The sequence below is a fragment of the Lichenostomus cassidix genome, chromosome 3 (genome assembly GCF_008360975.1).
Source record: "Lichenostomus cassidix isolate B80296 chromosome 3, HeHo_3.0, whole genome shotgun sequence".
NCBI lineage: Eukaryota > Metazoa > Chordata > Aves > Passeriformes > Meliphagidae > Lichenostomus > Lichenostomus cassidix.
The window spans coordinates 17673066-17697551 of NC_139483.1; positions in this window are offsets into that span (position 1 = coordinate 17673066).

The window sequence follows — 24486 nt, forward strand, 5'->3', positions numbered from 1 at the left end:
AGGGAAACCCAGGCTCTAAACTTTGCCCTTCTCTCCCATGATGTCTTTTCCAGGTGAATATTCTTATAGTTGAGCCTTTCAAATTAGACAAAGAAATCAGTGAAAATGCTTCTCAGGGGTGTGATGTCATTTGCATTGTGTCACAAAATGTCACAGAAGGGCAGTAATTCATGGGGCCCTGCCTGGTGCTACAATGACGTGAACTCCTCTTGCCTGCAAAACGTGTCTGGGGATGATGTAGCTTTTGCAGGCTGCATGCTATGGAAAAGGGGCACAGACAAAAATTTTGATGGGCTTTAACACAGTTCTTGTGCTCAGCTCTGGCATTCTCATTGTTTTTTCCTGGTCTGCTAGCACCTGGACATTTTGTCCTTCAGAAAATGGTGAAAAGCTGTCCCTGGGGCTGAGCACCGAGGAATGAGTGTGGCAGCACAACACGGATTGCTGTGTGCAGCATCCTGCCTGTGAAATTTGGGGGAGTGGATTTTGATGAAGACTGGCTGGAACAGAGGAGAGGTGGTTTGATCCAGCACATGTGCCTGCTGTATTTAATCAGCATTACAGAGAGATTGAACCAAGATCCCCATGGGATGCTGCTCAGCCAGGCTTTCACACACGGGGCAATATCCACGGTGAGATTATGTGGCAGGCAGGAACAGTGGAAACAATGCCCTGTTATCCCACCTCTGCCCACACTTCCACCCACAAGCCTGGCACAAGAAACCTTCCCAGCCATCCAAACAATTGCCACGGCTGAAATGGGCTGCATTGTTTCCAAAAACTGGCTGAAACACCCTTATTTTTACACAGGATGATTTACATGTAGATCATCATGTAATCCTGCAGCTGTTAAATTCCCTGCCAGGAGAGCAGCAATGCACATGAACTCTCAGGCTACAGGGTCCTACATGTGATAGTTTCCATAACCCATCGTCCAGAGGGAAGGTGAGGGTTCAACAACAACCAGGAAAAGGGCTGAGTGCTTAGGGGCAGATCTTGCTGCCTTCCTTCAGGCAGACCCACTTCTAGCCAGCCAGCAGCAGCATCAAGCTCAGGGTACAGTGATATGCTGTGGGCTAAAGTTATGCTGGCTAGTTGTTTCTGTACACAGGACAGAGCAAAATTACAGAGCTGCATAAAATGAACAGGCATCAAGTGTGCATGTTTTTACAGAACTTATTCTGAAATTCTGGGCAATGCAACAAAATTGGTCTTTCATCAGCAGTTCCTGGTGTCCTTTCTGTACTGATTCCTAAGCCTGCTAATTAGAATTGAAATTATCACCATGATTAAGTGTCCTGTGGGTAGGTTTATCACTGCCCTGTAATTCCCAAAACCAGAAATATAGGGGGTATCAAATAGAACCAGATGGGTGCTTTGTCTGATCCAGAGTGGCTGCTCTTACTGTCTTTCTTGGTCTGCTCCCCTGGGGAAATGGGAATAATGGCTGTGTCTTCTCTGCAGCTGAGCATGTGGCTTGAGCCACCCCACGTGTTGTGGGACTAGGTAAGCCATGCCTGTATGCCTTGTCCCACGTCCAGGCTTGTCCCAGGACCTCCTTGTTCTCTGTCTGTATATGGACCAGGTCAGAGTTCTGTTAGGAAATGCACTGGGTTTCACTAAAGCATGATTTAATCCTCCAAATTGGAAGTGACCTACAAGGGTCACAGAATCACAGGATAGCTCATGTTGGAAGGGACCCACAAGGATCATCATGTCCAACTCCTGGCCCTGCACAGAACACCCCAAGGGTCACACCATGTGCCTGACTCCAAATGCTTCTTGAACTCTGTCAGGCTGGAGCTGTGACCACTGCCCTGGGGAGCCTGTTCAGTGCCCAGCCACCCTCTGGGGGAAGAACATTTTCCTGATATCCAAGTAAGAACAAATACCCTTAACAAGCACAAGGTGAAGAGAGAGAATTCTTGATGGTCAGCCCTTCCCAAACAGATGGGTCAGCCTCACACAGGTAATTGTGTGCAAACCAGGATCTCCTCTTCACCCCAAAGGGTGTAAAGGGTTCCCATCAGAGCTGCAGCTTGCACACCTCTGCCTTCTGTGTATGGCTTTTGGGGCAGCAGTCACAGACCTCACTCTCCTTTATTTCCTGCCTCAGGACGGTGTAAGGCAGCAGTGTCACCACGGTGGCTGCAGCATCAGGGATGTGTCTCACTACAGGAGAAATTTGGGGCTGCTGCTCCTTTTCCTGGATAAGAAATTGGTGGCTGTGACAGACATGCCAGAGGCTGGATTCAGGGTAAAGATCTGCTCTCAGCATGCCATATTTTCCCTCACAAGGGAACAACTCATTCCTAGAGCCACCTCTTTGTCTCAAATCAGCACTCAGCTGCTTGCATACAGGGTTGAAGCAAATGAAGGACCCCTTCTTGGTTTTCTACATGACCTGTTGGCCTATTCCTAGCCTTATAGACCAATCTCAAGGCCAAGTATGAAGGGAGTAGATCCTCTCTGAGTTTTTCAAATAACAGTGGATAGCCACATTGCACCAATATTACCCGAAAAAAAGTCAGATTTGTGTCTTTCAGCTGTGATGAGTGACCCCCTCTTCCTCTTCTGAGACTTTTGTGAAGGACAGCACTTTCTGTAGAAGGGAAGATGTTCTACTTAAAACTGATAAATTTTGTGCAACCTTCCCTTAGGCTTGCTCTTTTGTTCTGGGCTTTTTAAAATATGCTTTTAATTGCAAATAAAAAGCTTTATGTCTGGTTGTTCCTCATTAGCTGTTCATCCAAGATGACCTCTAGTTCTCCTAACCATCCTGCTCTAGACTTCCCACTACATTTCACTCCTTCAAAGAGAGCTCTTGGTCTTTTTCTTCACCTATCCTGATGCTGGGAGGGTGGCAAAGTAGTAATGACTTCTTCCCTGGCCACTGCCCTTGGAGCTTGGTGTGCAGAGCCTGCATGAGAAGACTGCCTGTCCAAATGCTACCACAGACATGACCTCCAATGCAGCATCAAACTTCAGCTGAAATGCAGGTCTGACAATGTGTGAAAGTACAGTAACATAAATAAGATGTTGGCTGTAGATCTCCTGATGACAGACACAAGTGTAAGTATGATGTGTGCTTTCTAAAAATAGCATACATGGAGAAGGTGCTGGAAGTGCTGGCTATTGGAGAGGCTTAAAAATAGGTCATAGATGACCAGAAGAGTAAATAGCAACATCAGCAATGTTCATTGTGCAAGTCCAACATTTCAGGGCACCTGGAAACTTGGGATCAGCTGGGGGTGAAGTGGCACCTGTGTGTGATAGATCTCCCTGCAAAGGCAAAATATAGGATGGACAGTTAAACTGGGGTGACATCTGAAATGCACACCAGCTGTCCATTTAATGAAGAGGAGTCATGTTTTTTTTCCCCTTTAATTCCATACAAAAGAGGCAGAGTCTTCCCAAGAATTCCTTTTCTTTTTCTACTCTGCTCTTTTGAGACAGTCCTTCATTTGCTATCGGTCTGTTATTGCTTTGGGTAGTGCTGTAGATTTTTTTGCCCAGTGATTAGTCTGATGGAAGATATGACAAGCCATTTGTCTCAGTGGCATATGCCTCCTCTTTACAGCTAAATCCTGCTCTTTGCAGCCAAATCTAAGGCAGTCCTGTAGGTTTTGGTGGCAGTACTAGCAGAGTAGAGGGGATGAGACCCTGCACCAGTGAGTGCTGCATCTGTGCCAGCTCTGCCCTCACTGCAGAGCTGGCAGCCAGAGGTCCTGATGGGGCAAATGCACACAAGAAAGACAGCATGAGTGTGCCTGGCATAGCCTGAGTGTTTGATGAGTTGGGCTTGTGCAAACCTCTCAGTTAAGAGCTGCTCGAAGTGAAAATAAAAGCTGAAGCAGACTAAGAACTGAACAGAGCCTGTGAGCATTTGATATGTAATTGTACCTTACAGTAGAAGATATGAGAGGTGTGAGTTCAATCTTCAAAATGTTCCCCAATAACCCCTTCATGCTCCCTGGTGACTTTTGCATAATGAATACTTGAAAAATAGACATGGCCATGTTCTGTACCTTGCACTCCTCTGTGGTACTTACTGAGCTGAAGTGTAACACACAGACCTGCCACTGGAATGAGTGGATGTATTCCAGCAAGTAATTATTGTTGCTGTCTCCTGCTATTTCAACCATAAGAAATTAGATTTTTGCAGAATTTTTATTGCCCGTTTTACTTTGCACCTGTATCGAGACACTGTCTGTAGGTAGTGTAAAGATTCTTCCATTCCCTCTCACACCTCCAGTGAAACCTTCAATCCATGAGAAACTGCCAAACCATTTTCTAGCCACTCCTATAATTTGTTGAGCAAGAGCTGCAGCATCTCCCTCAGCAAGAAGAGGCTAAAGTATTTATTAAAATAGGAAACCCTGCATTCTTTAAAATCATTAAAGTTAGGAGAAAATAGGAGCTACCTTTTTGGACCTGAATGTGCATTCTTCTAATATCAATGTAGTATGCAAAGAAAGCATGAATGGATGTTTCTCTACAGAGGCCAAATGACTCTGGAGTCGCAGTGCTTGTGCTTACAGAGGTGATGAGCTTGAGAGCATTCATTCTTCAAATGATAAATCCTGCCTGCCTCTGAGGTTCTTTCTGTGTATGAGAGAATACAGCCACATTCAGTATATTTGTGTAGCTGTCTCTCTGCCTATCTGCATAAATTATTTATGTAAAATGTAAGCATTTTTATATTCCTCCATGGAACAGCCAAGCTGCTATAAAACAAGCTGTCTTCTCTACAACACCCTTTGCAGTCCTCTGCAGGCTTAAATTATGTTCCAGAACATTACTTGGCTGACTTGGCAGCAATGCACTGTTGGAGTTACCGGGAAAAAATAATACAAGAAAGTGTAAATAACAGCTGAACTGAGGAGAAAATTTTGTGATGTTTTTCTCTAATGTGCTTAGAACAGTGTTGTTAGGGAAGATCCTGCCAGTGGAAGATTTTTTCTTTTTGCAGTTGTGAGAAATCAAATTCATTCATAGTCACTTTAACCACCACTATAGTAAGTCTTTAAAAAATGAAGAAGTGTTGCTTAGTGATTCAGCTGTGGGTAATGGTGGTTTTCATATACAGCATGGCCAGCATTTCCCTAGGTGGGTCTTTAAATCCATCTCATAGTGCTGCTGGATTACACTGGAACTTCTGGAGAGGTATGAAAGGCTGCAGATAGAATTCTTTTTTCCAGGCAATACATGTTCAGCTGTGATTTTGCAGCAAAGATGTAAAACAAGAAATCTGAGTTTTCTTGAGCTCGCTCAGCTGTGTTTAGCTAACAAAACAGAAGATGGTATCTCTTTTATGACTTTTCTGCAGCCAGCATGAGAAATGAGGGCAGAAGAGGAGGCCCATGTGGGCTGGAAGGCAGCATCCTTCAGATGCTGGTAGTTTGAAGAGCACTGGCCAAATCCAGGGCTTCTTGTTTTCTCTTCAGCAGATGTTGGAACACCAGGCTGCATGGCTGCTCTGTGTGAGTGCAGAGCTGCTGAAAAACTTTCCTTTATGCAGAATTCAGATGCAATGAAGTAAGGGGAAGTACCTCTTCATGCAACAGTAGCATGAACCTACCAGATTCCTGCATCAGTAAATTATCTCAGCTGAGGCTTCCTGAGGCTCACCATCAGTAAATGCCCATCATCTCTTAGGATGAAGGAGAAGGAAGAGCAAACAAACAGCTTAGCACTGACCCCTGTTTCAGACTTTTCTTTATTTGTCTATTTTAAATTAAGGGGATGGAGGAGGGAGGACTGGGAGAGGCAGTTGAGATGAAGAATTCTCCTTCAGGCTCATGGAGAGCTGCAACATTTGCATCTCCTTTTTGGGGTCCAAACCTGGTCCGTGGTTGGTGTTAGACAGAGACCAAGCTGCAAACACAGCTGGGAGTGCCTCTGCTGCAGGGATTTGCAGTCTAAAGGAACAATCAACCCTACATTTCTCTAGTACTCAGCTTTCAGGAGATTGCTTCAAACAGTTTTGAAATATCAGATGGTATAGTAGTGCCGAAGCTGATAGTTTGATCTGCAGGGAAGTGATGCTGAGCCATCAGTGGGGTATTTTTACTGCGGGGAAAACTCCAGTTTAGGAAAATGTCATAGCAGGCTATCAGTTCTGGCATGAAACTGCTAGCAGGTGGATATCGTGATGGGAAGTGTTAAGTGGGTTTTGCTGGCTCACTGGTGCAGCTGGCTTGTTCTCTCGCTTACATAAAAGAGAAGTGGGACCTGCCCTCAGGCTACAGCGAGAATTTGGTTTTGGTGTGGGATGGAGAACATGTAACAGGGACAACAAAGCCTGAAGTGAAGCCTCAGGCTGAGGTTTCACACAGGAAAAGTCAGGGCAATGTTATTTCAGCTCTCCACGCCTGATCCTTAGCCTGAGCTACTGATTTCAGTGCAGCTGTTACAGCAATTGTAAAAAGGAGGTGGAAGGAACTCCCAAATGTCACATGCTGCCACAACCTGGAACTGGCTTTTTAAGACCCTCTTTGAGAAGCAATTGTCTTATCTGAGTTTGAATTCTGATGCAGCCTGCTGCTGCCACCCTTGTAATGCTGCATTGGGCTTGGCCTTAGAGGTCTTTTTCTTTTGCCCTGTAGTTTTAGACTGCCAGTTCTTGGCCTGACCTGGTCTGGGGAAATGACTGTCCTCTCCCCCTTTGCAGTGGTTCTTTACATTAAAATGGTTTTCATCCTGACTTATTCCATTTTGGGACAGGGGGAGGCTTAGGGTGGGTTGGTTTTTTGATTTTTTTTGCTCTCCCCAGCTGAACCAGTGCTTACTTATGTGGAATTTTAGCGACAGTTTTTGTGCAAACAGACTGTGGCCATCTTTTACCGAAGTGTCATGCAAAAGTGGCAAGATTTTTGATGGGGAAAGAATGAATAACAGCTTTGGCTTGGGAAGAAAACCAATACAGCTTTGAATTTATCCTGGAGACACTCTTGGCTATGCTGCAGTAGAAAGCCTACAGTAGGAAGACTCCAGTCTTTCTGCTCAGACTAAAGGAGATAAAGTGGTGTTCAGAGCCATAGATCTTATCTAAACCATGCCCCTACTACAAGCAAACAAAAAGGAAATGTTAGTATATTGTGTTTAATTGGGTATAAGTGCTTTACTATTTATCTATTTCTGTTTCCTCCATTCCTCTGGGCATCCTTGTAAATTAAAGCGCAGGGATTTCCCCAGAGCTATAATTTAATTTGACCTTCTTGTGAAGGAATTTTAAAGTGACATTGCACTTCAAACATGAACATATTCCCTTCAGCACTGCCCCTGTACTGACTGGAGTGGGAGTACTCTCAAATCCTGGCTGCCCAGCATCCTCCAGCCATGTGTGCCTGTCCTTTTCCTGACCCAGCTGCAGGGTCAGTTCCTCAGGGGTGACCAGTGCCCTGCCTTCATCCCTGCTGTTTCCATCCTCACTGCTTCCCACTGCAGCTTTAGGGAAGCACTGGCAGGGCTTTCCCTGTGGATGTGGGTAGGGGAGCACAAAAGCTGAGCCAGGCAATGATGGGGGCTTCTGACTCCCTGGCCTGCTTCTTCCACAGATTTTGGGTGCTTCTTTGGGCTGTTCTATAAACAATTGATCAGTTCAGACATAAGCACCAAGTGCTCTTGGCAATAAACTAAAATGATCATGCTTAATCTTGGACCTGACACGTACTAAGCTCCTCACACATTTGAAAGCAAGGCTATTAATTAGTCCTCACAGCCCTAGCTGTGAAAGATGATCACTTTGCTGTTGAAAAGAGCATACTGAATTAAATAAACCATCAGACCAAGCAAGGGCACTTTTCCTACAGCCTTTTGAGAACATAAATAAGTTCTGACATTTCTGTTTTATGAGGGAACTTGAGGTCCAGAGAGGTCAAAAAAGCCCGTAGGTACTGAAGTCCCATTCACCTTCTATTGCAGGTACCAAGTCCACACTGGAAGTCTCTGCAAAACTGTGCATTGCCAGACTCTAATCTTGCTTTCACACCAATTTATTTTTGAAAATATCTCTAGCAGATTAATCTGGTGTGTAACTGGATGACAAACCCACTTTATTATAAAAATTAGTCTTGAGTCTTTGTGCACTGTATACATAATTCTCTTTGGGATAATTTTTTTGATTCGCTTCCTTTTAAGTTTTTCCTCACAATCCAGTGAGGGACAAGTAAGAACACGTTGCTAGTCCTAAAACAAGGTTTTAGGCAAGGCTGAATACAGGAAGCAAAATATAGGGACAGAGTGTAGCTCAGCCTTTCTGAATGAATGAAAGGATAGATGAGGAAGGCACGACAGTTACCCTCTGCCTTGTTCCTCTGTGCAGGTTTTAGTCACTGTGCAGGGGATAAATGAGTCACTTTTTTACCCCAGTGAGTGCAATGTGGTTGGTTTGTTCAGCTTAACAGTTGTTTGTATCTCGCAGGGTGGATTTCAAAAGCAGGTTGTATTTTCTCTCCATTAAGGCAATACATAGTGTTTATTCTGCTTAAGCAAGTGGCAGGAGAACATAAGTTCGTTCCATTCACTCACCTTTAAAAATGTGTGAATGATGGGTGGCTGAAGGGATGGGTGATGTGTCTTGCCCAGTCTGCCTGCATTAACTCACTTGTTTGCGGTTTTTGGCTGGAGCTGGGCTGACCAAACTAGGTGAACCAGGAGAGATGACAGGGAGAGCCCTGTCAACGTGTTTGCCTTTCCTACAAAACTGTGACCTCACTGCAAAGCAGAGTTCAGTGTGAATACAGCTCTCTTCCCCCCAGCACTTCCATGAGTGTGGGTTGACAGGTTAATCCTTTTGTGTCCACACGCAGGTTATGCAGCTAAGGAGTGGGAGTAAGCAGAGGATTGCCTCTAGGTTAGAGCAGAAACATTTCCTGCCTATCTGGAGCCATGATTTTGCTAAAAAATGCACTGACTTCAGGAAATGGAGGCTAATATTTTGAAGATGGTGGCTTCCATCTCCTCTAGAAACAATATTTGCATGAATGGAGGGAAACATGGAGGGACATGTGCTCAAATTTATTTTACTGTTTACCCATTCAAAACAAATATTTTCTAATAGCCTATACTCTAAATTAAAGTCAGGTTCCCAGAGCAATAAAATTCCTTTAAAACTTATTTCTTTGGGCTTAATTAGAATTTTCTCCTTTAGAAAAACATGGCTGGAATAACACATTTCCCAACCAAGTAATTCCAATTGCTGTTTGAAAAAGTCAAGATGCCAAAATGCCCAGAGCATTCACTGTTTGGAACAAAATAGCAAAAATCTGTCTTTTTTTCTGTTGCCTGTTGCCGTTCCATGTATGAAGGTGACCCTCTACAGCCCTTTTCCCAAGTATTATAATGGAGCAGGAGAAGATGGAAGTGTTTTGTGCTGGGGGATGGGTTTTGAGCCATATTCAGCCCCTGGTGAGTTACCTGTTCCCAGAACTCCTGGCACTGCACCTCCCACCTGGCAGCCTGGCGTCCGGCGCGCCATCGTCGTCAGCTGTCAGCGAACCTCCAACGTGCCTGTGACCTAGAAAGATAAAAATACCTTGATACCAACAGCAGAGCTTCTGTGAGATGACAGGCTGTGCAACGAGCAAGAGACAGTTTTGGTGGGGCATTTTGGAGTGGTTCTGTATGCAGAATTGCTCCATGAAACCACCCAATCTCCTCTCCGTGCCTGTGCTCCTCTCCATTCCCCTCTCCCCAAAGTGATGTGGGTGTGAAGACAAAAAAACAGTGCTTGTACAAGACAAAAACAGTGCTTGTACAAGCTCTAGCCAAGACCAAATGCCTCTTTGTGGAGGTGCCTGTTCACTGCTAAGAAATGCCCTGTAAAACATCACGGTAATCCAAATAGCCTGTCTGGCAGATCTTCTCACCTGGCTCAAGCTAGTAGTTATCTAGAAAAAGTTGGAAGGAGGTAATGTTGAGCCCTGAAAAGCAAATCTCATTGATCAAGTACCTATCAGGAGGAGGATGGGCAATACCCACAGCCCAGCCCCCCAAGGCATTTTGATCTAAGGAGTTGTTTTAAGTGGGTAACATGTCATCCAAAACTTACTTTTAAAATTAAAATGGCATATCTGCTGTTGTCAGTGGAGAAGAAAATGGTGCCACCCACCACAGATACTTTGAAAAAGCTGGTAGGAATAAAATCTTCTTCATGGGTACAACATTGATGCACCCAAAGCATTTTCTTAGGGGTGGCATGGAGGTGAAACTACAGCAGAGAATCAGTTCTTTGTCAATGCACTCCTATAAGACACAAGCACAGGTGGAGGGGAGATGTCCCCTGAAGAGAGGGTCTTTGACCTTTATAATGAGTCTTCATAATTGTGTACAAAAAGCTAAGCAAAAAAAAAAAAATACTCTTAAGACCAGGAGCATCTTAACATCATAATATGCAACAGGAGCAGGAGATGATTGTCATATGCAAAGAACAAATAGGTTCTCTGTGTGAAAGGTGTGTTTCAGGAGAGGGTGAACAGCAAGTTGGGATAACCAAAGTAGGTTTTCATTTTCCCAAGGCTGAGGCCAGCTTGGATTTGGATCAGGTAGGGCAATTGCAAGTGTGTTTCATCTGTTGTACATGTCAGCCTCTGGAAAAGTCATCCTCTAGCCATCTTCCCTTGCAAAACCCAGAAAAGATATCTTCCTCTGTGTAAAGCCATCACCAATAAACTAACATTTCCTAGAGGAACTTTTCTCCCTGAGGAGAGGGAAACTCACAATCTTCATTCCATGTTCCTTACCACTCTTTTTTCCTCTGTTTTTCCTTCTCCTCCTTTCAGCCTCAAATTTACTTGTCATTACTCTTTCACAAGCTTTTAAAATAATATGTTGGTATAGGAAATGAGACTTGAAAGTGCTGCCTGCTAGTTCTTCTCCTTGCCTAATCACTGTCACTTCTGAATCTATGCTCATTATCAATTACATTTAATAGAGAAGATAGCTGTCACAAATATTATTCCCTAAATAAATTAAGTGCTATGAGAAATGGAATCTGGGGAAGTACTAATGAAGAAAAAGTAGCTCTTGGACATTTTGTCAGTTTGTTTGCAGAAGACAGCTCACTAGTCAATACCTAAAATGTATGGTCTTTGACACCATCGCCTCTATTTTCTCTGTTTACTAAGGAATAAGGAATACACACCATTTTTTTTCTTCCTGCAGAGAGGACTATATAACAAAGGACAAACAATAGGGAATTGGACTTTTGCACTAGCCCCTCTTCCTTTTCTTTTGTTCTCTGATTTCTCAGAATGTAGTTTTCATATGCTTTCAGATCTCTTTTGCCAGAAAGTTTGCCAGAAACTTTGGTAGTGATGGAGATGATGACTCTAGAAGAAGCAACTGGAACTTGACTGAGCTGTCCACTCTTCTTTCTTGGAATTTTGGATCTAAATTGTTTCTTGGTAGTGTTAGGAGGGTTAGGATTGGAGAATACTCATGTAATGCATTTTGAAAAGATCATATGTCCTTTACGTGCTCTTTTAAAATGTATTTTTCTCTTGTTTTAACTAAAAAGAAAGGGAACGTCTGGAAAAAAATATTTCAGATTAAAAATTCTGAATATTTCACTAAGGAAAGCTACATGTTCCAAAGCAAACATGTAAAGATCTTTTCCAGTAAATAATGCAGTAGAATGAATTCAGGTTGATGAAGAACTGCTATACTTGCTGCCAAATAAATACATGAGAGGAAAGATTTCCTCGAAGCTCTTGCTACAAAAGATGTCTTTGGTAGCATATGAACCTGTTGTTCATTTCCCTAATAGTGCCATGTTTTCTAGATGGTGAATGAATCCCAAGACTACAAGGCAAGAGTTCACAAGTCTGTTTCTGACCTTAATCTTTGTGGGGAGCAAGGTTGGCCACTTGCATGATGTCTCTCATAATCCCCCTGAGGGTCTGTCTAGATTTAATCATTAAGATGAAAATGCCCATTGGTTGGTGTGAGACTTATATTTGTGCTCTTAGACTGTGGTTTTAATTGATTTTGAATATCACCTGTGAGCTTTTGGAAATATTGCTCTTGCAGTCAGGAGATTTTGGGCTTTGGTACAAACTGGGGATACTCTCCATTTCCCACTCTGCTGAGGCATCTTCTCTAGTTTTTAACAGGGTACTCAAGCTTTGAGTACTTCATGCACACCAGATACACTTCTTTGCATTGCCTTTTAAGGACTAAAGCATTTATTGTATGGTGGTGATAGCACACCACCAATTTTTCCTTTCTGCTTTCTGAATTCCAAACGTGTTTGAGCTGTACCAAGAAACTGGTAGCATGAGAGCTTTCATTTGTACAAAGTACAGATCTGTGACTCCCCCAGTTCCTTAGGCAAACAGATACTGAGTAGTGCAGGTTGCTCTTTCTGCCCTTCCAGTCTTGGCTCTTGCCCTGACCTTCCAGGAGAGGAGACCTGAAGCAGAGGTCTGCAAGGGGAGGTTGAGGTGTGTAGTTCCACAGACGAGTTGGAAGAATGACACAAGGTCAGAACGAACAGTGTGTTTGCAGCTGGTGAGGCTCACTGAAATACAGCATGAGATCAGTGATGTCATAGGATAAACTTTCTGTAGTCACTCCTAAACCCATCAGTCGAGTGAGTCCCAAACCTACAGTCTCATCATAGTTTTGAAACCAGAGCATGTGGTCCAGATGAACCATGTACATCAGATATTGCTGGCAGGGCTGGGTCATACACAACTCATAGTCTGAGTATTTTTCATCAAGATTTGATGATGAGATGTTGAGACTAATGAAAGAAGGATTCTCATGTAAAGCTGAGACAGGGAAAAGGCGATTTTCCAGGTGTAGCTGGTTGGAAATGGGGATATTGAAAGGATCAGTAGAGCTACTCATATCAATAAATGACAAAAAAGACTTTTCACAAGCAGCTGTGGAGGGCCAGGGACCTTGTTAACATGTAGGAGGACATGCTGGAAACCTTCCCTAAAAGCTCAGTCGCTTTGAAAGAGACGTGTATGCAAAGAGGTGAGATCAAGTCACAGCAGGAAATGCTGTGTAGTCAAGGTGTCAGTGCTTAATTGCAGGGATTTCAGAAAGAGCCATAAAATAGTGTAAAGTTCTAGGGATGTGCCTTACAGAGAGGAAGTAGGGTTTTCACTCTACTAGACCTCTCTAAGAAAAGAAAGGCAAGTTTTTAGTGGTTTGAGTTTTTTTTCCCAGTCAACACATTTTATAATTTAACAGGAAAAAAAAGAGGCCATCCAGTCAGGGAATAGAAATTAAAAGCAAACAAGAAGAGAAATTCAGCCTTTAATGCCAGAAAGGTCTGGAATTGTTTCTGAAGAGAAATTGCCTGGATGGACACTCTTGGAGCAGAAACTCAAGTCCTGAAAGAAAAATGACCCTTAATGGGCTTAATGTTGTTCATTCATGTAGTTAAGAAAGAGGATAGTTTTGTAGTGAAGTCATATGGCCTGCTAAAACAGTCAGAGTGCATAGCTGTAGCAATATTTCTCAATATTCTTCACCACTATTTTAAATTCCCTGTTGACTAAACTCTCCACAGCTCTACAGGCACATCACTGTTGTTTGTATTGATCTGTGGTGCTCAGCAGGAGTTTATTTCAGGAGTTATTTCTCTTGCACAGTTGAGAAGTGTAGATTCATCCTTTTGCTGCAAAAATGACTAGCAACAAATGCTTTCCAGGAACCAGCCCCTGTAAATCAGCCACAGACATGTAGCTCAGATTCAATTAAATTGATAGGACACACAGTTCAGCTCCAATTTAATTATTTCTCATTTTATGTAAATGAGATTTCTTATGGCAGTGAAACAAATTATTATTTTCTCATGACAGTGTCTCATTTGCATGCTTTAGTACTTACTCTGCCCTTAGTTTAACCTAAAAACAAAACAAAGGGTTCCTCAAAATTCAGAGGCTGAATTGAAGAGCTAATCTTTCATTAGTATTCTGGAGACAGTAATTCCTTTGTGATCTGGTTGTGCTTAGCCTTCCTGTAACATTGCCTGATTAAAGCTGTGTGTTTGACAAAATAGATTAGGCATGACATCTGCCAGGTATATAACCCCAGAGGCAAACACCCGAACCTTTGGGAATTTTCATCCAAAAATCTGCATTTGGCCAAATTTGCAGTTAACCTGCTTCTTAAACAATATCTGATTTATACTTCAGGGATGAAAAGATATCTTTTTTTTCAATCTACTGCCTACCTACCTTCTACCATGAGTAATGCTCACTCCATTTGGGAGTAACCAAGTAAGCACACAAACAAGTGGAAGCTGCAGAAGATTTTCATGCCAGCGTTTTTTTTCTGGAACTCAATCACAATGAATTTGTTTCTGCAGCACTCCTGAGTCTGCTGTCAGGGCAGCTTCCTACAGACAGGAAGCTGAACACACCAAGAGTAAAGGAATTGCTGCAAGACACAGGCAATGCCAATGGTCAGGACTGAAATTCAGCCCTCTTGCATCTTAACCCAGTGCCTAAGCTACACATTTGTTCCATTCTTCATGTAGATTATGCTTCTTCAGCATGCAAAGTTGTTTGGCCTGCTATCCCCTGAGCTGTCAGAACAGGGATAACATTTCTTTACCAGCCATGTGAAGTCCTGTGAGTTTGGCACAGCATGTTTTACTTTGAGAAAAAGATAATAGAAGAAATTGTGTGCAGTCAGTGAAAAAAGTCCTGTCTCTCCCACATACCTGAGTAAGACTTCAGCTGGGAAAGACAAAATAATTCTGGGGTTATCAGCCTATTCAGCCCTTCTAATGCAAAGTTTTTACTGATGATAAATTCAGCAGAGTAAGCGAGATGTCATATTTTTCATCAGTACCACCCTTGTTCTTCTCCTGTTGGGAAGCAGAGACATGTAAATAGTCAGGTGTCTCCTCAGGACACACTGATCGGTATAATAGCTGTGAAAAAGAGAATGCTTCTAAAATACCCTACTGGAGGTGTGCTTTCAGAATAAATAAATGCTTTCAGAAAGAATAAATCAGCCTTTCCCTTCCTGGGCTTTCATTCTGCAGTAATTTTTCACAGTTCCTCACACTGAACCATGACCGCTAAAGTTCATTCTGGAGTAGTTTTACAACCAATGGGAACGGCTTAATGAAGCACTGTCAGTCTAAATGCCAGAACTCACTGCTTAGGTTTGTTGATGGATTTCTTCCTTGTTTAGCACCACAGACACAAGTGTCCTCAGGAGCTGATGCTACCAATGTCCTGGAGGCTTCTGGGAGGAAAAAATTTAATTTTGTTTGGGCAGTCCTAGCATTTTGGGGTGTCTATCTCACCCAGTCATGGCAGCCTGCACATAGGCTCAGAGGTGCAAACAGGTTGGTGTGAAGTACAGGGTCTGTGCCGGTCCCTGTTGAAGCCTGGCAGCTCCGGCCAGGCATGGGCCAGGGGCAGGCTGCTTGCCTGAGGTCCCTGTTCATGCCATGGCAGCAGTGAAGGGGTTTGGGGAAGGGGAGTGGGAGATGGCAGTGCTGGTGTCTCTTCACGTCTGCAGGTACAGAGGGAGGTGTGTGAGAAATTGGGGAGCTGCCGCTGGGCTTTAAGGTGGGAAGCTCCTGCTGACTGTGACCAGAGCAAAGACAGACTTAGGACTGATGGAAGGAAAAGGGAAATGTGGAGCTCCCTTTACACCAGCTGCTAATCTTGCTGTTGGAAGCCTTTTTTTTTTTTTTTTTTTTAAGACACTTGATTAAAATGCTTCTGCCTAATTTGCATCTGTATCCTTTTTGTTCTATAATAAGTAACTCATCTGCATGTAGAGAAGAGACAATTCTTATACACAATTGTCTGCTTGGCATATGATCTGCAAAGCGAATATAATGGTTTTCTGCTTCGGTGAGCTTTTATTAACAAATACAGGAAGAAGAGCAGAAAAAAAGAAATTTGGGAAAAATTGCATAGCTATTATGAATATTATGTTTCTGGTTGTTGTTGGGGTTTGGACATAACTTCGGCCAAAGCTTACTGTTTCAAAAGCTGTAACAACAGTGACTGCTCTTGTTTCCAGCAGTATGAGTTTATCTTTCATTCTTTTTTTGGAAGGAAAATTAAACAGTTTATTTTTGCTTCCACAGAACCGCGATTTTGGCAAAGTTAAAACAACTTGCTATCTAAACTTTATTCAAATAAACACAGTCCATTTTTTTTTTACCTCTTAAAACTCACTTGCTGATGTGCTCCAGAAAAATTTTGTAAGCTCCAAATGACAAAACGAGGAAAATGATGTCCATATTTCTTCAATTGTGTCCCAGTGCTGCCTTTATCTGTAGGATTTGCAAGCAAATTGACTTTCAGTCCTATCCTTTTCTGGTATCTTCTCTGCAGCTGACGAGAGATTTGCAAGCAAATAGACCTTTTTGAAAATTTAAAGCACATTTGCCATTTCACAGTTTGTATCTCTTTTGCATAAATACATTTTTTCCAGAAGGCTTATAGGAAGTATTATCTGGCAGTCCCACTGGCCAACTTGCTAAAGATTTTGTTTGTTTCCCTGTAATTTAAAGGCATCTATAGACTTCCTAGCCTGCCTAGCCACCTCTCCTCCTCCCCAGAAGCCTCGCTTGTCTCACTTCATATGCATTTATGACATCTCTATCATGTAAACAGAGTGTTTAAAGGGGAGTGAAGTGTATTTAAATCAAATTGCTTTTCCCATGGGAGTCATGCACTATTATCATTAGAGCTGTTGTCACAGCTAAATTTACCAGATACTTTGCAGTGGGAAGCCCTCCCATCATTTACTTATAGTCTGCCAGACTCCAGCAGTTTGGGATAAACTATTCCCTCTCAGGAATCTGAGTTTCAACTCCATGCCACTCCTTTGTTACACCAAATATGTTCAAGGAAAAAAAAAAAAAGTTCTTTGCAAAGTCTAGGATGTCAAAATTAAAAATTTTATAATAACAAATGTGCAAAAGGGAGCAAAATAAAGTTTGAATGGGCCATTTAATGTCAGCATCTTCTACAATTAGAGAACTTGCCTTTGAAAGTGGGAAGTCTCCTCTCCCAGGTAGCAAGTGACAGGATGAAAGGAAATGGCCACAAATTGTGTCACAGAAGGTTTAGATTGGATATTAAGAATTTTTTTTTTTCTTTTTTTTTCATAGATAGGGTTATCAAGCATTGGCACAAGCTGCCCACAGAAGTGGTGAAGTCACCATGCCTGGGAGTGTTCAAAAAACACATGGATATGTCATTTGAGGACTTGGTTTAGTGGTGAACATAGTAGTGGTAATAGGTTGATAGCAGGATTTGATGATCTTAGAGGTTTTTTCCATCCTTAATAATTCTATTATTTAATTCGATTGACTTAAGACAAATTGTAGGGAAATGGAAATTTTCCAGGATTGTTTTATTAGTAGCTGGGCTCAGATCTTTAGCTTATCATATACCCAACACTGAATAACTGTGCTTGCAGGCAACTCCTACTTGTGTAGGTAAGGGGAGAAGTTTTCTTGTAATTTACAATCCCCAGCAGAGAAATTTGCAGAGTAGCAACCCAAGGCCTACAGAATAAACTCATGTGGAGGCAAGGCATAAGGTGTATTGCTCCTGCCAGGGGCAACTCACCTCTTCCTTGCCTTGGAGAGCCCCAGGTCTCCTCGCCCTGACAATTCCATCCATCCTAGGCAGATCCTCACTGTGTGTGACAGCACTGGGAGATGTGCAGGTAGCACGGAGCGTGGATTGCACACACCAGATCTCAGTGGGGAGATCAGTCTCACACCACTCACCACAGAGCTGTCAGGGCCCATCATGGGGAAAATTATGAGATTTGTGAGCCATTGGGTGTGCACCAGCACACTGAGGTTGTTCAGCTGTAGCTGGAGTGGGAAAATGAAGCATTCCCAATGGAAAGCTACAAAGGCGATGGGGAAGGTTAGGGAAAATATTCCTATTTGAAAGTTTTCATGGCGCATCTCATTTTGGACAAAACACAGTTCTTTTCTTCTTTTCTTGTGTCTCCATCTTTTTAGAACACTCCTGTCTCCTCCTCAATGCTCTGGCCCCACACGGGACAACCTTGTTGTTTTTTCTCATACAAGAGTAGACAGAGGTTTCGAGTCAGGCCAGTTTTCTGTGTCATGTGCAGGTGGACCTTCCCTGCCCCTGCCCTGGCAGTGTCTCACTACTCCAGCCCAGCCCTGCATTTCCCATCTCAGGCAGCTTGGAGAAAGAACACAACTGCTCAGAGAAGAAGAGAGGTGCAAAAGGAATGAACAAACTGGTTTTGTGCAAAGTTCCTTGATTGTTGCAATAGTTCGGTCCAGGAAAAATATCAGGAACTTGTACCAGATCAGTCTTGAAAATTTGAACAGAAATACCTGAAGTGAGAGAAATGAGTTTGACCTGACACCCTGACCTGAGCACAGAGTTGTTTTTCTGGAGTGCAGCAGCAGATATAGAAACCTGATGCTGCAAGCACATTGTATTTATTGACAACCTGCAAGGAATGTTTTTGGGCAATAGAATAAATGGTAATGCAAGTACAAGCCATGGGCAATTGATACACCAATCTACCTGGTGGCTTGATTTTAACCAGACCACACCCAAATTCTTCCCTACCCCAGCTGGTAAAACTAAACTTCAGAGCTACATAGATGTGTTTAGGGATTATCACCCATTGTCTTAAAGACTGAGCAATCTTTTTGCTTTCAAGAATGTTTTCCTGCTGAACACTAGGAAGGAGAACTGGAGGAATTCATGCTCTTTTTTCGTGTATTGTTGCTGCTTACTGCTAATATGCTTTCTCACAATGAGGGCAACCTGTTTCCCAATGAGCAGGTTGGGCACTGAACCTCCACACCAGGAGCAGAGGTTGGGGCTTTTCAGAGAGGTGTAGTGTGGCATGGAGATCATCCTCTGTCTAGTTGTAAGAATCCTCCTTGGGCTGTGCCAAACTCAGCCCAGCAGGAGCTTGCAAAAACACAAGAAGAAACACCTATGAAGGCTCTGCTAATTCCTGCCGTGATTATAACTGGGGGAGTAAATTGCATATGGGTACATGTTTGTAATAAAATGGGTGTGAGTGGCAAATTAGCATGACTTCTGATGAGGAATGAGCCTTGCAGGCTAATACAACAAATGTGGTAGGAATAACAGATTACAGAAGGATGAAAGATAGCTCTGGAGCCCTCTCCCTTTAATTTCTGTGTCCCTCATATCTGCAGAACAGCTATAATGGAAATAGCAGCCATCTATGTCAGGGCTGAATTTGTCCCCAGGGTAAGTCAGGTGAGTGATGGGGAGAGTTATGTGTTCAGCAAGGTGCCAGACTGCTCTCCACACTGGCTTTGCCCTGTGCAACAGCAGCACTGCATGTCTGGCAGTGCCCATATCATCATGAGAACTCTGCTAGTGGAGGGAGGAAACATGTTCAAAAAAATTTGTTTGAAGAGAGATATTTAATGTGCTGCTCACTTTATTCACTTCCTCTTCTGTAAGAGCTGTCAGACAAGGCTTTCCACCAGCGTGGTTTGGTAGGCTTTCAAAAAGTGTCTCATTCTTTGAGAAAGCACATCTGAGGCTGGTGAGAAACAGCTGCAATTGGGAAGTGTCGTAATTGGTGAGAGATGAAACATGTGAAAGGATGGCTTTGTGCTGAATACATGCTTTGCTGAAAATAGTCAAGTCTGTTCTGGCTGCCAGCACATCATCCTCTCTAGGTCACAGTGTCTGCACAGAGCACCTTTGGGGGCCCAGAACTGAAACAGAGTCTAAGGGTTTGTCTGTGCTGGACCTTTGCAAGAGGATGAAACCAGGAAAACTTTGAACTGTGCCAGTGACCACATGCTCTATTATGTGACCCACAAGTTGTCCTCCTCAATCCTGCCAAGACAAAACCTTGTCCTTTTAACTGTCTGTTTTGGAAAAATCATCCCCAGTCACTGCTCTATGACAATAATTATGTTTCTGGGTTTAGATCATTTAAATACAAATATTTTTGTTCTCCGAGTGCTCTAACTGTAGTGCCTCCTTGACACCACTGACCTGAACTCTGCAAAGTCACTCACTACTTTTGCAAGACAATGCTGAGAACATGGGAATGGCCACTGCCATCACTCACTGGTCCTTCAGCTGTGACTGTACCTGCAAAAGGCAGAATACATCTAACACAGATTCACATAACACATAAGGGGACTACTTAATATTTCAGAGACCAGAATATCTCGCTTTTAGGGACAGATGCAGCTGGAGAGCAAACATGAACATACAAGAAAATGTTCCAATTTTACCCTTACAACGGGTGAACAGAGCAGATGTTTACATCTGGAGGTCAAGCTACAAGTACAGCAATTCTCCAGCTGAGAAATATCTAACTTTCTTATGGAAAGCAGGAAAATGGCTTATAAATTGTATCTTCAGAGGGACTTCAGTAATCAACATTAGGCAGAAATGCAAAGACTGACATAAGTGAGCATTAAAACCATGCCATTTCTCTCAGGGATGCTCTTCTGACTGAGATGCACTAATATGGCCAACTGAGCAACCAAACTAAATTAGGCCATTTCCCTTCTATTCAGTGAGAGGAAGAAAGGGAGGAGAAAGAACAGAAGCCCTAAAAATAAGCTCCCACTGTAAACAATATTAAAAACAAATGTTACAGGTTTTATTATTACTTTAAGTGCCTAATTCCTTTCCTTTGTGGACAAACGCAAAGAAAATACTTAACATAGGCAGAATTCCCTTTCCCTGCCTTTCACTTTTTACACATAAAAGGAAACCAGTTCTCCAAATTACTTATATTTTTGACATTTGACTAAGCACTCAGAGATGCTAAGAAAAATAGATTCAGGATTTTATGGCCAGCCTTTTCATAATGTAACTGATGGGGCAATCCAGCAAACAAGCTAAAAATACTTAAAAATGTGCAAACCTGCATGTTGCTGTGAGCATGATGTCTGTCTGCTGGTAACAGCACACTGCTGGCCCCTGTGCTCACAGCCCTGGGTCTGACCCAGGTCAAGTCACTGCAATGGCCCAAAAGGACCAAAGAAACACCAGGGAACACACAGGCGTGGCTGGGAGGAACTGGGGAAAAGGCAGTAAATGATTCAGATGGCAGAACCACCCCTTGGAAATCACTGGAGGTGACAGTGGGCAGCAGTTGTGCCTGAGGAGGAGAAAAGGGGGGGTGCAGGGAGAAAGGACTGATCAAAACATCCCTAGGGGAGATGAGTGAGCAGCTGCCACATCCCCTGCTGAATGTCACTGCAAGGAAAGCAGGGCACGCTGCACCCACCGGGCAGCCAGGCACTGGCACAGCCATCTGCGCTCGGTGACCGCTCTGGGCCACTCGTGCCCTGTGCCCTGCCTGCTCCCCAGCCCAGCTCCTGTCTGTGCCACCTGCCTGGCCCACATCCCCCAGCCTCTGCTGCCTGGCTCTGAGCACAGGGTGGAAAAGAGGTTTGTCCGTGACTGTGTGGTACCTTGGTTCTGGCCACTAGTGTTTTGTTACCATTCTCTGGTTCTGGTGTGTTGATGGAGCTCCTGTCTATCACTGGGTAGCACTGGGAGGTAACGCTGTGGCTCAGAGGTCATTTGATGGGTGCTGCTGTGCATCCCAATGTGCTTCAGCCCCCTCAGCAGCACCTTCCCAGCTCTGCAAAGTGAGACAGAGCAGCCTCCAGGGTCTCTCATAGCCAGGCATTTGGCAAATATAAAGAATCTTATTGGTCCCCTTTGAAGCAACAACTGAACTCCTTTCTTGTTCGTAAAATGTTTCTCATGAGTTTTCCATGAAGTGTGTGGGGGAAGGTCCCTTCAGTGATATTACATAAAGGATAGAAGGTGTTCCTTGTTTGCAAAACTGAACAAGGAACTTTACCAGAATAAAAAAAAAGGAAAAAAAAAAAAGAAAAAAGAGAAATGCCACTTTGTTGTTTGTGTGAGTTATAAAGTGTCTTTTCTGGCTTTTGCTAATCCATTTTCTTTTCACTGGTGTTTTTCATGTGGACTTAGAGAAATATTACAGTTATCTATGCATCCCACAAAGTCAGTTTATATTTATTCACTTTGCCTCCTTCCACATCCTTTCTAGCAGAAACAGCACAGTAGCCACAGGGGAGAAAATTACCCAGGCAGATTCTCCATCTGTCTCTTTTTCTATTTCCCAGGGTTATTTGACTGTGCATATTTTTGTGAGTCTTGGTGGATCATTTTTGAATGATGCAATTTAAAACAAAAGAACACAAACCTACATCTTCATTTAGGCAACTAACCAGATGGTCTTAACAAGGCTAACCTTGACTGTGGCTCTGTTGGGTTGCATGCAACGATTTGCTTTGTCTGAGGGAAGACACCGCAGGCTCTGACATTTTTTCCTCATGGTGTTTGAATTCCTGTGTCTGTGTCTTTGAGGTAGAATGGTGGAGTAACCTGAGTTGAAAGGGACCCACAGGGTTTACAGTTGGCGTTGCACAAGACAACCCCAAACCCCATACCATGTGTCTGAGAGAAATGTCCAAATGCTTCTTGAACTCTGGAAGACTTAATGCCATGACCAGAGCTTCCAGGTGATCATGTCACAGAAAAAAAATAACATTGTGAGGAGCCTGAGTAGACATTGGCCACAAAAATAAAGCAGGAAAAAGCTAAGATCATCTAGATGGAGGTAGACAGAAATTGGTGATACAAAAGCCAAATAGTTTGCAGAAATTTGGAACAGAAAGATCCAGGAAGATGCTATATGAAGAGAAGGCAGAGGTCTGAGAGACCATGCATGTGAAGAAAATAAGGGACAGGAGTGAAAAGAAAACCCCAAGTTGCAGGGTCTGTAAGGCTGTGGGACCCTTACTTTTGGCAGCATTTATTTCTGTGACGACTGTTACGTGCTTCATTATGAATTAGTTCAATGTATTTTCTCTCCACAAATACTACTGTGAGATTTTGGCTTGGAAACACTGCACAAAGTTCCCCTCATGGTGTTACAAGGGCTCTGATTGAGCTGCCATTTCCCTCTCCCAGTTCATCAATTTTACCTCTTCTCCTTGACTTTCACTGCCAAGGACACAACAAGTTTGCCAAGCTCAAGCCCAAGCCCAACCCCAAACATTCGGTATCTTTTCCAACTCAAAGCTCTTAGCTCCTCTGAGTCAGTGTGCTCCTGTCAAGAATAACCTAAAATTCATATGGAAGTGCCAAAGTTGCTGCCATAAATCATGGGTGTCCTAATGTCATTTTCATCTCTGAGAGTGGTCTGCCCTGTGTGTCATGTCCTGCCAACATTCCCAAGTGTTGGCCATTTGTTTGCAAAGTGCACGTTCTCGAGATCCCATCCAACACCAGAGTGTGTTCACATGAACAGCCTGGGACAGCTCATATCCATCACCTCATCCCTGGGAAAGAAAACTGGGAGCCTGAAAGTGAGTTAAAGGAGTTGTAGTTTGTGGCTGGGGAATGCTGCTTGGAATTTTACTCATGCTTGGGGCTAGATACCTTTCTCTGGTCACAGTTGCAGCATATTGCAGAGCTGATTAATTTGGCCACTGTGAGTGATACTCATAAATTTAGCCTGTTTTTCTCTGGTTGAGCTGTGCATGAAATGATCTGGGTTTCTTCAAACGTATTTGTTATTCATAAGGATTCTCAGAATAGTTTGGAGCAACACTTTTCAGCTTGCAACACGCTCAGGCTGATGATTTGCAATCCACTTTCCACTTTCCATGGTTTGTGATTTGTCTTCCAAGTCAAATGCCATTACCTCTGTTTGCCAGGGAGTGACAGAAGCTTTATAAATAGAATAGTAATAAGTATTGAATAATGATTTTGTTTTGTATGAGTTTTTGGCACAACTCCGTATAGATCTGGGCATTCTAGAATACTTTTATGAATATCTTATTTTCCTCATAGCACCGAGACAAGTCCTGGTGTAAATTTGCAAAGCCAGCTGTCTTCAATCTGCTTGTCCCTGGAGAATATCTTAATAGCAATGTACTGAATTATGACAAGTTGCCTTGGCCTGTGCCAGCTGCACGTTAATCACTGTTAATGTTTTATGTTCCAAAAGCTGAAAATATGTCAAAGGACAGAGCAAAGACTTTCTGGATAGTTTGCCAACTTGAGACATCAATTTTGCTTCCCTTCAATCTGATAGGAAAATTCCCAAATCATCAAGGCTGGGGTTCTAAGCTGACTCTTGTTTGGAAGGTGTTGTGACACCTCAGGACTTGAAAAGTTGTTTTTCTGTTTCAAGAGGTTAGCAAAGCAAATTTCCAATGCCATAAGCCAGGCCAAATCCAGGCCATGCTTGGGGCTGCTATACCATTCCTTTCTCCTGACCTGTAGCAGTGTGTTTGAGAGTCATTTCACCCCAGCCTCTTTCAATCCTTGTGACTCTGCAGGCACAAACAATATATACATTTTAAAATACCTCAAAGCTGATGTGAGTGACTTTATTTAGATTGATATTGAGGTTTGCCACTGGATTCCCTGGTGCAGTTACTGCTTTCAGAGACAGCTTAATTCTCTTCCTACCCACTGA